The sequence below is a fragment of the Urocitellus parryii genome, chromosome 6 (assembly GCF_045843805.1).
Source record: "Urocitellus parryii isolate mUroPar1 chromosome 6, mUroPar1.hap1, whole genome shotgun sequence".
Taxonomy (NCBI): Eukaryota; Metazoa; Chordata; class Mammalia; order Rodentia; family Sciuridae; genus Urocitellus; species Urocitellus parryii.
Window position 1 is genome coordinate 68257022 of NC_135536.1, and position 13882 is coordinate 68270903.

Genomic DNA, 13882 nt, shown 5'->3' on the forward strand with positions numbered 1-13882 from the left:
CCATCCATTTCCCTCCAAATTCTATGATTTTGTCATTTTTTAATGCAGAGTAATACTCCATAGTGTATAAATGCCACATTTTTTTTATCCATTCATCTATTGAAGGGCATCTAGGCTGGTTCCACAGTCTTGCTATCGTGAATTGAGCTGCTATGAACATCGATGTAGCAGTGTCCCTGTAGCATGCTCTTGTTAGGGCTTTAGGGAATAGACCGAGAAGGGGAATAGCTGGGTCAAATGGTGGTTCCATTCCCAGCTTTCCGAGAAATCTCCATACTGCTTTCCAAATTGGCTGCACCAATTTGCAGTCCCACCAGCAATGAACAAGAGTGCCCTTTTCCCCCGCATCCTCTCCAGCACTTATTGTTGTTTGACTTCCTAATGGCTGCCAGTCTTACTGGAGTGAGATGGTATCTTAGGGTAGTTTTGATTTGCATTTCTCTGACTGCTAGCGATGGTGAGCATTTTTTCATGTACTTGTTGATTGATTGTATGTCCTCCTCTGAGAAGTGTCTGTTCAGGTCCTTGGCCCATTTATTGATTGGGTTATTTGTTATCTTATTGTCTAATTTTTTGAGTTCTTTGTATATTCTGGTTATTAGGGCTCTATCTGAAGTGTGTGGAGTAAAGATTTGTTCCCAGGATGTAGGCTCCCTGTTTATCTCTCTTATTGTTTCTTTTGCTGAGAAAAAACTTTTTAGTTTGAGTAAGTCCCATTTGTTGATTCTATTTGTTAACTCTAGCGCTATGGGTGTCCTATTGAGGAATTTGGAGCCCGATCCCACAGCGTGTAGATCATAACCAACTTTTTCTTCTATCAGATGCCGTGTCTCTGATTTAATATCAAGCTCCTTGATCCATTTTGAGTTAACTTTTGTGCAGGGCGAGAGATAGGGATTCAGATTCATTTTGGTGCAAATGGATTTCCAGTTTTCCCAGCACCATTTGTTGAAGATGCTATCTTTCCTCCATTGCATGCTTTTAGCCCCTTTATCAAATATAAGATAGTTGTAGTTTTGTGGATTGGTTACTGTGTCCTCTATTCTGTACCATTGGTCCACCCGCCTGTTTTGGTACCAGTACCATGCTGTTTTTGTTACTATTGCTCTGTAGTATAGTTTGAAGTCTGGTATCGCTATACCGCCTGATTCACACTTCCTGCTTAGTATTGTTTTTGCTATTCTGGGTCTTTTATTATTCCATATGAATTTCATAATTCTTTTATCTATTTCTACAAGATATGCTGTTGGGATTTTGATTGGCATTGCATTGAACTTATAGAGAACTTTTGGTAATATCGCCATTTTGATGATGTTAGTTCTGCCTATCCATGAGCAGGGTATGTTTTTCCATCTTCTAAGGTCTTCTTCTATGTCTTTCTTTAGGGTTCTGTAATTTTCATTGTATAAATCTTTCACCTCTTTTGTTAGGTTGATTCCCAAGTATTTTATGTTTTGGGGGGATATTGTGAATGGAGTAGTTGTCCTCATTTCCGTTTCAGAGGATTTGTCGCTGATATACAGGAATGCCTTTGATTTATGCGTGTTGATCTTATATCCTGCCACTTTGCTGAATTCATTTATTAGGTCTAATAGCTTCTTTGTAGACCCTTTTGGGTCTGCTAGGTATAGAATCATATCATCTGCAAATAGTGATAATTTAAGTTCTTCTTTTCCTATTTTTATGCCTTTAATTTCTTTTGACTGTCTAATTGCTCTGGCCAGTGTTTCAAGGACTATGTTGAACAGAAGTGGTGAGAGAGAGGGCATCCCTGTCTTGTACCAGATCTTAGAGGGAATGCCTTCAATTTTTCTCCATTCAGAATGATGCTGGCCTGTGGCTTATCATAGATTGCTTTTACAATGTTGAGGTATGATCCTGTTATCCCTAATTTTTCTAGCGTTTTGAACATAAAGGGATGCTGTACTTTGTCGAATGCTTTTTCTGCATCTATTGAGATGATCATATGGTTCTTATTTTTGAGTCTATTGATGTGGTGAATAACATTTATTGATTTCCGTATATTAAACCAGCCTTGCATCCCAGGGATGAATCCTACTTGATCATGATGTATAATTTTTTTGATATGTATTTGAATCCGATTCGCCAGAATTTTATTGAGGATTTTTGCGTCAAGGTTCATTAGAGATATTGGTCTGTAGTTTTCCTTCTTTGATGTGTCTTTGTCTGGTTTCGGAATCAGGGTGATGTTGGCCTCGTAGAATGAATTTGGAAGTTCTCCCTCTTTTTCTATTTCCTGAAATAGCTTGAAAAGTATTGGTGTTAGTTCCTCTTTAAAGGTTTTGTAAAACTCTGCTGTATACCCATCCGGTCCTGGGCTTTTCTTAGTTGGTAGTCTTTTGATGGTTTCTTCTATTTCCTCTATTGTTATTGGTCTGTTTAGGTTGTCTATATCCTCCTGGCTCAATCTGGGCAGATCATAGGACTCAAGGAATTTATCTATGCCTTCACTATCTTCTATTTTATTGGAGTATAAGGATTCAAAATAATTTCTGATTATCTTCTGTATTTCTGAAGTGTCTGTTGTGATGTTGCCTTTTTCATCCCGTATGCTAGTAATTTGGGTTCTCTCTCTTCTTCTCTTCGTTAGCATGGCTAAGGGTCTGTCAATTTTATTTATTTTTTCAAAGAACCAGCTTTTAGTTTTGTCAATTTTTTCAATTGTTTCTTTTGTTTCAATTTCATTAATTTCAGCTCTGATTTTAATTATTTCTTGCCTTCTACTTCTTTTGCTGTTGTTTTGCTCTTCTTTTTCTAGGATTTTGAGATGAAGTATGAGATCATTTATTTGTTGGTTTTTTCTTTTTTTGAGGAATGAACTCCAAGCAATGAATTTTCCTCTTAGAACTGCTTTCAATGTGTCCCATAGATTCCGATATGTTGTGTCTGTGTTTTCATTTAACTCTAGGAATTTTTTAATTTCCTCCTTGATGTCTTCTAAAACCCATTGATCACTCAGCAACCTATTGTTCATTCTCCAGGTGATGCTTGCTTTTTCCTTTCTTCTTTTATCATTGATTTTCAGTTTCATTCCATTATGATCAGATAAGATGCATGGTATTATCTCTACCCCTTTGTATTGTCTAAGAGTTGCCCTGTGACATAGTATATGGTCTATTTTTGAGAAGGTTCCATGTGCTGCTGAGAAAAAAGTGTAGCTACTTGATGTTGGGTGGTATAGTCTATATATGTCAATTAAGTCTAGGTTGTTAATTGTGTTATTGAGTTCTATAGTTTCCTTATTTAACTTTTGTTTGGAAGATCTGTCCAGTGGTGAGAGAGGTGTGTTGAAGTCTCCCATGATTATTGTATGTTGGTCTATTAGACTCTTGAACTTGAGAAGAGTTTGCTTGATGAACACAGCTGCACCATTATTTGGGGCATATATATTTATGATTGTTATGTCTTGTTGGTGTATGGTTCCCTTGAGCAGTATGAAGTGTCCTTCTATATCCCTTTTGATTAGCTTTGGCTTGAAATCTATTTTATTAGATATGAGTATGGACACTCCTGCTTGTTTCCGCGGTCCATATGAGTGATATGATTTTTCCCAACCTTTCACCTTCAGTCTATGTATATCTTTTCCTATCAAATGCATCTCCTGTAGACAGCATATTGTTGGGTCTTGTTTTTTGATCCATTCTACTAGCCTGTGTCTCTTAATTGGTGAGTTTAAGCCATTAACATTTAGGGTTATTATTGAGATATGGTTTGTTCTTCTATCCATATTTGTTTATTGATGTTACTAAACCTGATTTGTTATCCTCTTTGACTACTTTCCCCCCTTTACTGTCCTACCTCCCATTGTTGGTTTTCAATGTTATTTTCCATTTCCTCTTCCTGTAATGTTTTGCCAAGGATTTTTTGAAGAGATGGTTTTCTAGCTGCGAATTCTTTTAACTTTTGTTTATTGTGGAAGGTTTTAATTTCATCTTCTAACCTGAAGCTTAATTTCGCCGGATACACGATTCTTGGTTGGAGCCCATTGTCTTTCAGTGTTTGAAATATGTTATTCCAGGATCTTCTAGCTTTCAGAGTCTGTGTTGAGAGATCAGCTGTTATCCTGATTGGTTTACCCCTAAATGTAATCTGCTTTCTTTCTCTTGCAGCTTTTAAAATTCTCTCCTTATTCTGTATGTTGGACATCTTCATTATAATGTGTCTAGGTGTGGATCTCTTATGATTTTGCACATTCGGCATCCTGTAGGCTTCTAGGCTTTGGGATTCTGTCTCAATCTTCAATTCTGGGAAGTTTTCTCTTATTATTTCACTGAACAGATTGTTTATTCCTTTGGTTTGGAGCTCTGTGCCTTCCTGTATCCCAATGACTCTTAAATTTGGTCTTTTGATATTGTCCCATAATTCTTGGATGTTCTGCTCATGGTTTCTTAGCAGACTTGCTGAGCTGTCTATGTTCTTTTCCAGTTGAAATACTTTGTCTTCATTGTCTGATGTTCTCTCTTCTAAGTGATCTACTCTGCTGGTAGTATTCTCAATTGAGTTTTTAAGTTGGTTTATTGTTTCCTGCATTTCTAGAATTTCAATTTGTTTGTTTTTTATTACCTCTATCTCCCTGTGAAATTGATCTTTTACTTCCTGGATTTGTTTGTCAATGTGATCTTTCATTGTCTGATTTTGCTGTCTCATGTCTTCCTTGAGACTCCAGATCATCTGAAGCATATATATCCTGAACTCTTTATCTGATATTCCATCTGTTGCAGCTATTACCTCTTCTAAAGTTGAGTTGACCTGCATTGCTTGTGGTCCTTTCTTTCCTTGTCTTTTCATACTGCTCGCGTTTCTTTCTGCTTGGTGCAACTGTTGTGTTTTGAAATTTACCCCCTATTTATTTATGTTGCTCTTGTATACTTGAAAAGTCTCCCTTGCAGGTGCAGGCGGCGGCTGTGCCCCTACTCCAATTGGGGTGACGTGTCTACCACGTTGGCGGCTCTCTGGGCCTGTTCCGGGAGTGGAAGGCGGCTCTGCTCTGTCCCTATTCCAATTGGGGTGTCGTGACTACAATGCTGGCAGGTCGCTGGGCCTGTTCCGGGCGTGGGCGGTGGTCTTGGCTGGCGGGATTCCACCTAATGGCAGTCCCTAACCTCCCTGCTTGCTAATTAATGGCTTCTCTGAGGCGCCACGCCTTCTGTCGCTGCAGGGCAGGCCACGCGAATCAGTTGGCCTGGATCTCCGGGGTCCTGCTGCTGGCTGTTTTGATGTTGCAAGCTGTTGGAGAGTGGCGGTGTATCCTTCAGCTTTCCCGGATGGTGGCCGCTGACTGCCTCGGTGGAGTGTCCGCTGTGGGGGATGGGACTGTACCGCTTCCTTCCCCTTCTGAGATCCCGTGCTCCGCCCAAGGGTCCGTGTGGGCTTGGCTGGTGGGATTCCACCTAATGGCCTTCCCTAACCTCCCTGCTTGCTAATTAATGGCTTCACTGAGGCGCCACGCCTTCTGTAGCCGCAGGGCAGGCCACGCGAATCAGTTGGCCTGGATCTCCGGGGCCCTGCTGCAGGCTGCTGGGATCCCTGGCACTCTATCACTTTGATTTTTTCTCGATTTTTCTTTTCTTTTACCCAGAAATTAATAAATACTAATTGTGCTTGTGATTATCTTTGTTTTACATGACTTAATTCTTTTATTCCCCATAAAATGCTATGGCAGTATTATCACCACTAATTTTCAGAAGATATTACATATGTTATAAAGCCAGAATTCAAACCAGGCATCTGGCTATAGGATACAAGACTATTGCATTATATTATCATGTTAATTCATTGTGTTTTATAGAGACAGCTATCTTATTTTTTCACATTTGCACGATGCGTTCTAATATATAAATATAGCCTAATTTAATAGGTTGAACAGTCTAGTACCTTTAGATTTTCAGTCATAAAATATAGAGATACAGTGACTATTTATATGTTTATTAACACATTACTGTGTCAAAGAATATATATTTAAGCATGTGTTGGGGTATATGTATATAATCCCAACTACTTGGGAAGCTGAGGCAGGAGGACTGCTTGAAGTTTGAGACCAGCCTGACCAATTTGGCCAGCACAGTGAAACCCTATGTCAAAAAACAGTAGAATACAGCATATACATTTGATTTTCAACAGGTAATGCAATATTGCCATTTATAAAGATTGTACCTATTTACATTCCTATTAGCAATATATGACAGTACCTAGTTCCTACACTCTTAACGTGACAATATATTGTCAAACTTATTGGTCTTTCCCCAAGATAATTTTAACAAATTTGCAATTTTCTTTTCAGTAAGGTTTAAAGAGCTTTATCTAAGTTTATTGACCATTTATGTTTTCCTTTTTTGTGAACTGCTTATTCTCTATTTTTTTATTAAATCATTGTTATTTTGCTTTTTATTAAATATTTTTTTAGTTGTAGATGGACACAGTCAGTACTTTTATTTATTTTTATGTGGTGCTGAGGTTCGAACCCTGTGCCTCACACATGCAAGGTGCGCGCTGTACCACTGAGTGACAACCCCAGCCCCATGCTTTTTTTTTTTTCTAACTGTTCTACATCTTTCCTGTTTTCAGTAGTTGCTCCTTTTTAAGTAATTTACCACTCAGGTATAACATAGAACCTTGCAATAGTATGCTACCATTTTCCCACCTCCCCTTTTTGTATTATAACACATATTTATGTATATATTATAAAGCCCATAATACATTATCATTTTGTATAATGTTTCAGAATGTAGTTTAGAATGTGCCAATATAGGTTTGGAGCTGGTGGAATTTTCTGCCTAAACAGCTTTTTTTTCACATTTTTTCTAGTTTATATCTGTCAGCAATGACATTTATCTTAGCTTTATTCATTTTTTCCCACCCCCTCCTTTTTTTTGTGGTGCTAGGGATTGAACCTTGTATATGGAGACAAACACTCTACCAACTGAGCTATATCCCTAACCCTTAGCTTTATTCTTTGAAAAATATTTGGACTTGACTTTGGAAAACTATGTTCATGAGATACAGAATTCTAGGTTGATTTTGTTTTTTTTCTTTCACCACTTTACATATATGGCTTCATTATCTTCTGGTTTCCATAGATATCAGCATGATGTCTGCTGTAGTTCTTATCTGTAATTCTTTGTATGTAATAATATGTCTTTTACTGCTTTTAAAATTTTGTCACTAGATTTGAGAAATTTTAAAATGATATGATTTGATATGATTTTATATTTCTTCTTAGGATTTATTGATCTTGTCAGTGGGTTTGTACTTTATTTTATTTGGAAGATGTGCAGCATTATTTCTAGAAAAAAATTTTCCTCTTCTGTTTCCTTGTAACTGCCTGCCACAACACATCCTCTGCTTTGGGAATTCCAATTTTATGTTTATTCACAGGTCACTCATGCTCTTTTTGTTTGTTTGTTTTTAATATTTTTTAGATGTATTTGGACATAATACATTTATTTTACTTATTCATTTTTATGTGGTGCTGAGGATGGAACCCAGGGCCTCCCACGTGCTAGGCCAGCTCTACCACTGAGCCACAACCCCAGCCTCTTTGTTTTGCTTTTTGTTTGGCTATGGCTTTGCTCTGTGTGCTTCCTTTTGTATAGTTTCTATTGCTATGGCTTCAAGTTCACTGATTTTCTACAGTGTCTAATGTTCTGATAATCTCATCAGGTAAGATGGGGTATAATTCAGATACTGTGTATTTTGTATCTTTTTAAACCTTTTCAAAAGTCATTCATTTCTCAGCTTAATGTGTTTATAAATTTTTTTTAAATAGTTGTTTTAAGGCCCTTATCTATTAATCCTATGATCTCTATCATGTTGGTGTATTTTGAACATTTCTCTTGGTTATAGATTGTATTTTCTTGCTCCTTGGTTATATTTTCAGGGTTTTGGACTTTGTTTTATCCCTTTAAATAGTGTTGGACTTTGTTCTGGAGGCAGTTAAATTACTTGTCAGCTTAATCCTTTTAGTCTTGCTAGGATGGGTCTAGAATAAACAGCCTAGAGTTAATTTAGCTTCATGACTTAGGTGGTAACCTTCAAACTGCTCTACACAGTTTCATCTTTCCACTGCTTGGTAGTAAGAATGCTAAACTTACATGAACTTTGGGGATTCATAGCCTATTTCTTTCCAGTAGTTTGTCCCCAACCTGGAGGACATTCTCCCTATGCTTGAAGATTAATACTTGGCCATGAATTTGCATAGTTCCCAGTGAGATGCTGTACTCTTGATTCTTTCTTCTCTGCTACCTCCTGGGAACTGCCTGCCAAAACAAGCTAGGGCAATTTTTTTTTTTTTTTTTTAATACTGGGGATTTAACCCGGAAGTGCTTTACCACTGAGTTACATCCCCAGTCCTTTTTATTATTTAAAAAAAAATTTTAATGTTGAGACAGCATCTTGGTAAATTGCTCATTGCCTCTAATTTGCAATCACTGCCTCAGTTTCCTGAGTAGCTGGGTTTGCAAGGGTGTGCCCCCAGCTGCTTTTTTTAAAAAAAAAATATGATAACTAATTTCCCACCTTCCATGGTAGGAATTGAACTCAGTGATGCTCTACAACTGAGCTATATCCCTAGCTCCTTTTAGTGTTTTTTTTTTTTTTTAACTTATTTATTGTTGTGGCAGTGCTGGGGATTGAACTCAGGGGCTTTACCACTGAGCTACATCTCCAGCCCTTCTTAGAAAAAGTTTTTATCTTGAGACAGGGTCTTCTTGCTAGTTGCCTAGGCTGGCCTTAAACTTGGAATCCTCCTGCCTCAGCCTCCTGAGTTGCTGGGATTACAGGCATGTGTCATTGTACCCAGCTACATAATAGTTTATTGATACATAATCCAATTTCATACTATTCACCCATTTAAAATGTACATTTGAAGCAGATATGGTAGCATGTTCCTGTAGTCTCAGGTATACAGAGCTGAGGCAGGAGGATTGCTTGGGTAAGACCCCATATCAAAAACAACAAAAAACACAATTCAGTAGTTTTTAGTATATTTATAAAATTGTGTAACTGTTAACCACAATTCTCTTAAGAACGTTTTCAACATCCCTCAAAGAAAGTCCTTATTTATAGTAGTCACTCTCCATTTCCCCCCAATCTCTAGGCAACTACTAATCTACTTCATGTGTATATAGATTTTTCTATTCTGAACATTTCATATATGTGCAAACATGCAATATGTAGTCTGTTGTGACTAGCTTTTTTCACTTTGCATAATGGTTTTTAAAAATATCCATTTACCCAGCATATTTTTACATTTCACTCATAGCATATATCTGTGCTATAAGCCTTCATTTCTTCAATTGCTAATTAATATATATTTAGGTGGGCACACCACATTTTACTTATCCTTTCATCAATCTATGGCCATTTGGGTTCATTTTTTGCTCATTTTGAATAACACTGCTACTAATATTTTTGTACAAGTTTTTACATGGAAATAATATTTTTCTCTTGTACTGCTTAATAGTTTTGTTTATTTGGTAATGGGGGTTGAACCCAGGAGCGCTTAATCATTGAATCACATCCCCAGCCCTTTTTTATATTTTATTTAGAGACAGGGTCTCTCTGAGTTGCTTAGGGCCTCACAGAGTTTCTGAGGCTGCCTTTCAACTCATGATTTTCCTGCCTCAGCCTACTGTGCTGCTGGGGGATTAAAGTCATGCACCACCACGCCCAGCTTGGTTTTTGTTTGTTTTGAGAAATAATCTTCCTGTGTTGCTTAGGTTCATCTCAAATGCCTGGACTCAAGTGATTCCTTCACCTTAGTCTCTCTAGTAACTGGTACTTCTACCGAGGCATGTGCTACCAAGTTGTTTACTTACTTACTAGTTTTGAAGCCCTGGTTTATATTGTAGTAAAATTAGCCTATTGTGTATGGTGTGATTTGGAAATGTGTTTACCTAAATTGTTAATTTTCTTATGACTTTGTAATTTCTGTCAAACAGAAAATTTTCTTTTATGTATTAATATTTTCTTTCATAGTTGCACTGGCTTTTATGTGACATTTAGAATAGCTTCTTATACTACTTTTATGATGGTTTTTCTTTGTTTTGTTTTAATTTGGGGGATGCTGGGGATTGATTGATCCTAGGGACTATATCCCCATTCTTCTTTGCTTTTTGAGACAGATTCTCAGTAAGTTGCCCAGGCTGGCCTCAAACTTCTGATCCCCCTGCATCAGTTCCCAAGTAATGTGGATTATATGTTGACTTGAACTATCACTTTTATCACATACTAAGTTTGTAGTTGGGTCCATATCCATATTTTTTTAAATTTAGAATTGATATGTCTGATATATGCAAAATTCTACATTATCACATTTAAGATGGCTTTATATCTTACATTTTCAGAATTATTCTTACTGTTCCTGTTTTTCTTTAAGTACCTTAGATTTAGTTTGTCTAGAACCAAAAGAAAAATATCTTATATTTTTATTAAAAAGATAGTTGTAGTTGCGTGTGTGAATTTTTTTTAATTTTTATTTTTTCAGTTGGATACAATATCATCTTTATTTTACTCTTTTTTTTTTTTTTTTTGTGGTGTTGAGGATTGAACCCAGGGCCTCACTCGTGCTAGGCAAGCACTCTACAGCTGAGCCACAACCCCAGCCCGCGTGTGTGAATTTTTAATTCACTTTCTCTTGGTTTTCTGAGGTATGAATCTAATTCCTTTCGTGTAGATAATTAATAGATCTAGTATCATTTTTTAAGCCTATACACCCACCCACCCACACACACTTTTTTTTTTTTTTGGTATTAGGAATTGAACCCACAGGCACTTAACCACTAAGCCATATCCCCAGCCTTTTTAACTTTTGAGACAGAGTCTCACTAAGTTGCTTAGGGCCTCACTAAATTGCTGAGGCTGGCCTTGATCTTGTGATCCTCCTGCCTTTGTATTGCAGCCACCATGTCTGATTTTTTTTTTAACTTATCTGAAATGCCACATCTGTACATATCACGTTCCCATATATGTATGGGTCTGATTCTGGGTTCTCTGTTCTGTTTCACTGGTATGTTTGTGTCTTTATCAATAACATTATCTTTCTTGCTTTAATTGCTGTATAGTAAGACTTGATATCTGTTCATGCAAATTCCCTACCTTTAAAGTTGTCTTGGCTAATTTGGGTCCTTGCTTTCAGTATATGCTATAGAATCAACTTTTTAATTTCCAAGAAAAACTCTGTACTTCATTGAAATTACAGTACATTTATAAATTAACTTTATAAATGAGAGAATTGATGGCCTTATAATATTGAGTCTTCTGGTGTGTAATATGGTAAATCTGCTTATTATTTAGGTTTTTAAAAATATCTCTCAATGTAGCTTTATAGTTTTCTCCATATAAGTCAAACTTAAGATTCATTTTTAGCTATATTTTTGTTTCTATTGGAATTGATATTTTATTAAAATTCAAATATTTTAACTTTTTGTGGTTGAAATATAGAAATGTAGGTGCTTTTATACATCGTTGAACTTATCCTTAATTTAATAACTTGTATATAGATTCTCATGTGCTTGTGCTATTTTTATAGAGGAAATCATGTCAACAGAGAATAATAAGTGCATTTCTTTTGTTGCAATTATCTCTTTTTCTTCTTGTTGAATAAAATCAAGATGATTATCAAATATAATTTTTTTTTGACAGGTGTCGTGGCATACACCTCTGATTCCAGCTACTTGGGAAACAGAGGCAGGAGAAATGCAAGTTTAAGGCCAGCCTGGCCAACTTAGTGAGACCTTGTCTCAAAACAAATAATAATTTTTTAAAAGGGGTCTGGGGATGTAGCTCAGTGGTAAAGTGCTTGCCTAAAATGTATTGGGTTCAATCCCCAATACTGCAAAAAAATTAAGGTTAAAAAAAAAAATTCTGGGGATGGGGATATAGCTCAGTTGGTAGAGTGCCTGCATGCACAGGCCCTGTGTTCAATCCCCAGCACCACACACACACAAAAAGTTTCTAGGCAAAATGGAGGGCCCTATATACATTGGTGTGAATAGAACATATGGTTCTTTTTTCAAGAATAGATCGGTATTTTTGGAAGATTCTCTCTCTAGTATAGAAAATAAATGACTAGTGGGAGGGAATACAGGAGATAGGGAGACCAGACCATGGAGAAGGTTATTTTACCAGTTCCATGGAGAGATAACAGGTACCTAGGATAGGGACCTAGATCAGTGTGGTTGGAAATACTGGCCTCCTGCCTGTTTTTTAATTTAAAAATCTGTTTTTTGTAGTGCTAGGGCTCAAACCCAGGTCTTATGCATGCTAAGCACGTACTGTACCACTGAGCTCTAGCCTCATATCTGCTGCTTATCTTTATGTGACTTGTGAAGTATAAGTGGTTTTCACATGTTTAAATTGTTGTAAAAAGCCCAAAGAGTATTTTGTAGCATTTGAAAATTATGTGAAATTCAAAACTTTAATGTCTATAAAGAAAGCATATGGGAATACAGCCATGTCCATTCATTTTTATATTATCTGACTGTTTTTATGCTACATAGCAGAATTAAATGGTTGTGACATACATGAACTGTATGGTCCAAAAATCTTAAGTTGTATCTGGCTCTGTTAAAACTTTGCTTAGCTGGCAAATTGGCACACACTTGTAATCCCAGAGGCTCAGGAGGCTGAGGGAGGAGGACTGGGAGTTCAAAGCCAGCCTCAGGAAAAGCGCAGTAGTAAGCAACTCAGTGAGACCTTGTCTCTAAATAAAATACAAAATTGGGGCTGGGGATGTGGCTCAGTGGTTGAGTGCCCTGAGTTTAAAAAAAAAAAAAAAAAAAAGCCCACAAAAAAACAAAAACGTTCCTTAAGGCCAGGTGTGGTAGTATACTTCAGTGACTCCAGAAGCTGAAGCAGGAGAATGGAAAATTTGGGACCAGCCTTGGCAACTTAGCAAGACACAGTCTCAAAGTAAAAGATAAAAAGGATTGGGGACGTAAAGCACCCCTAGATTCAATCCCCAATACAAACAAAACAAAAACAAACCTAATCCTGATAAACAACAGTGGTAATAGAAAGATATGGATGAAATTGGTAGATATTGCAGGTAAAATTGACATAACATGGTGACTAACTGGATGGCAGTAGGGAGGGAAATAAAAGGAAGTATTATTCCTGGATATTGTGTTTGGGAAGCTGAGAGAGAGAGAGCAGTTTGATTTGTGGAGATGCAAATAATGGAATCAGGTCATATTTGGGTAGGTGCAGGGTAGAGTACAGAGGAGACTATTTTAGTTTTGTTGAGTTTGAAGTGTCTGTAAGATACTCATCTGTAGTTCTTTAGGAGGCAGTTCTATCCAGAAAGACATCTGGGCAGTTTTGGTGTCATCAGCAGGTAGGTACAGAGTAAAGTGACAGGAGTAGATAACATTGCCCTAGGAAAGGACACACAAAAGAACAGAGGCTCTAAGGAGAAAGCTACCTGTAATAGAATCTGAGTCATTTGAGAGGTATGAGGTAACCTTAGTTGGAGGTTAGTATCTATCTAAGGGTATGTGTGTATGTAAAATAAACTCTGGACTAGCTTAAGGGAAAAGAGGAAGTTGTTTCCCCCACCCCACCCCCAGACTAGACGGGGAATCTGATAGAAGCCAAGGGCATGAAAGCTCTTCTGGGCCTCCTTGAGGGATTGGAGCCAGTTTCTAAAATGTGAGGAGAACTAAGGCCCACTGTCTGTCTTTGCTTCTTGGGATTACATAGTGTCTCTCATTCCTGCCCCTTTGTCCTCTCTCTCTGCTTTGCTATACATATGTCTGTGTCACCTCTGGTTCTATACTATTTGTTTTGTTTTGTTTTGTTTATTTGGTGGTGCTGGAATCGAACACAGGGTCTCTTAAATGCTAGGCAAGCATGCTTTACCATT

The 13882-nt window shown here is 37.2% G+C and overlaps 1 protein-coding gene across 1 annotated transcript in view; it reads left to right on the forward strand.

Annotated features, from left to right (window-relative positions):
* The window catches only part of Sgpp1 (sphingosine-1-phosphate phosphatase 1), a 33815-nt gene that overhangs the window by 7330 nt on the left and 12603 nt on the right, over nt 1–13882 (forward strand). The gene's annotated exons all lie outside the window — the stretch shown is intronic.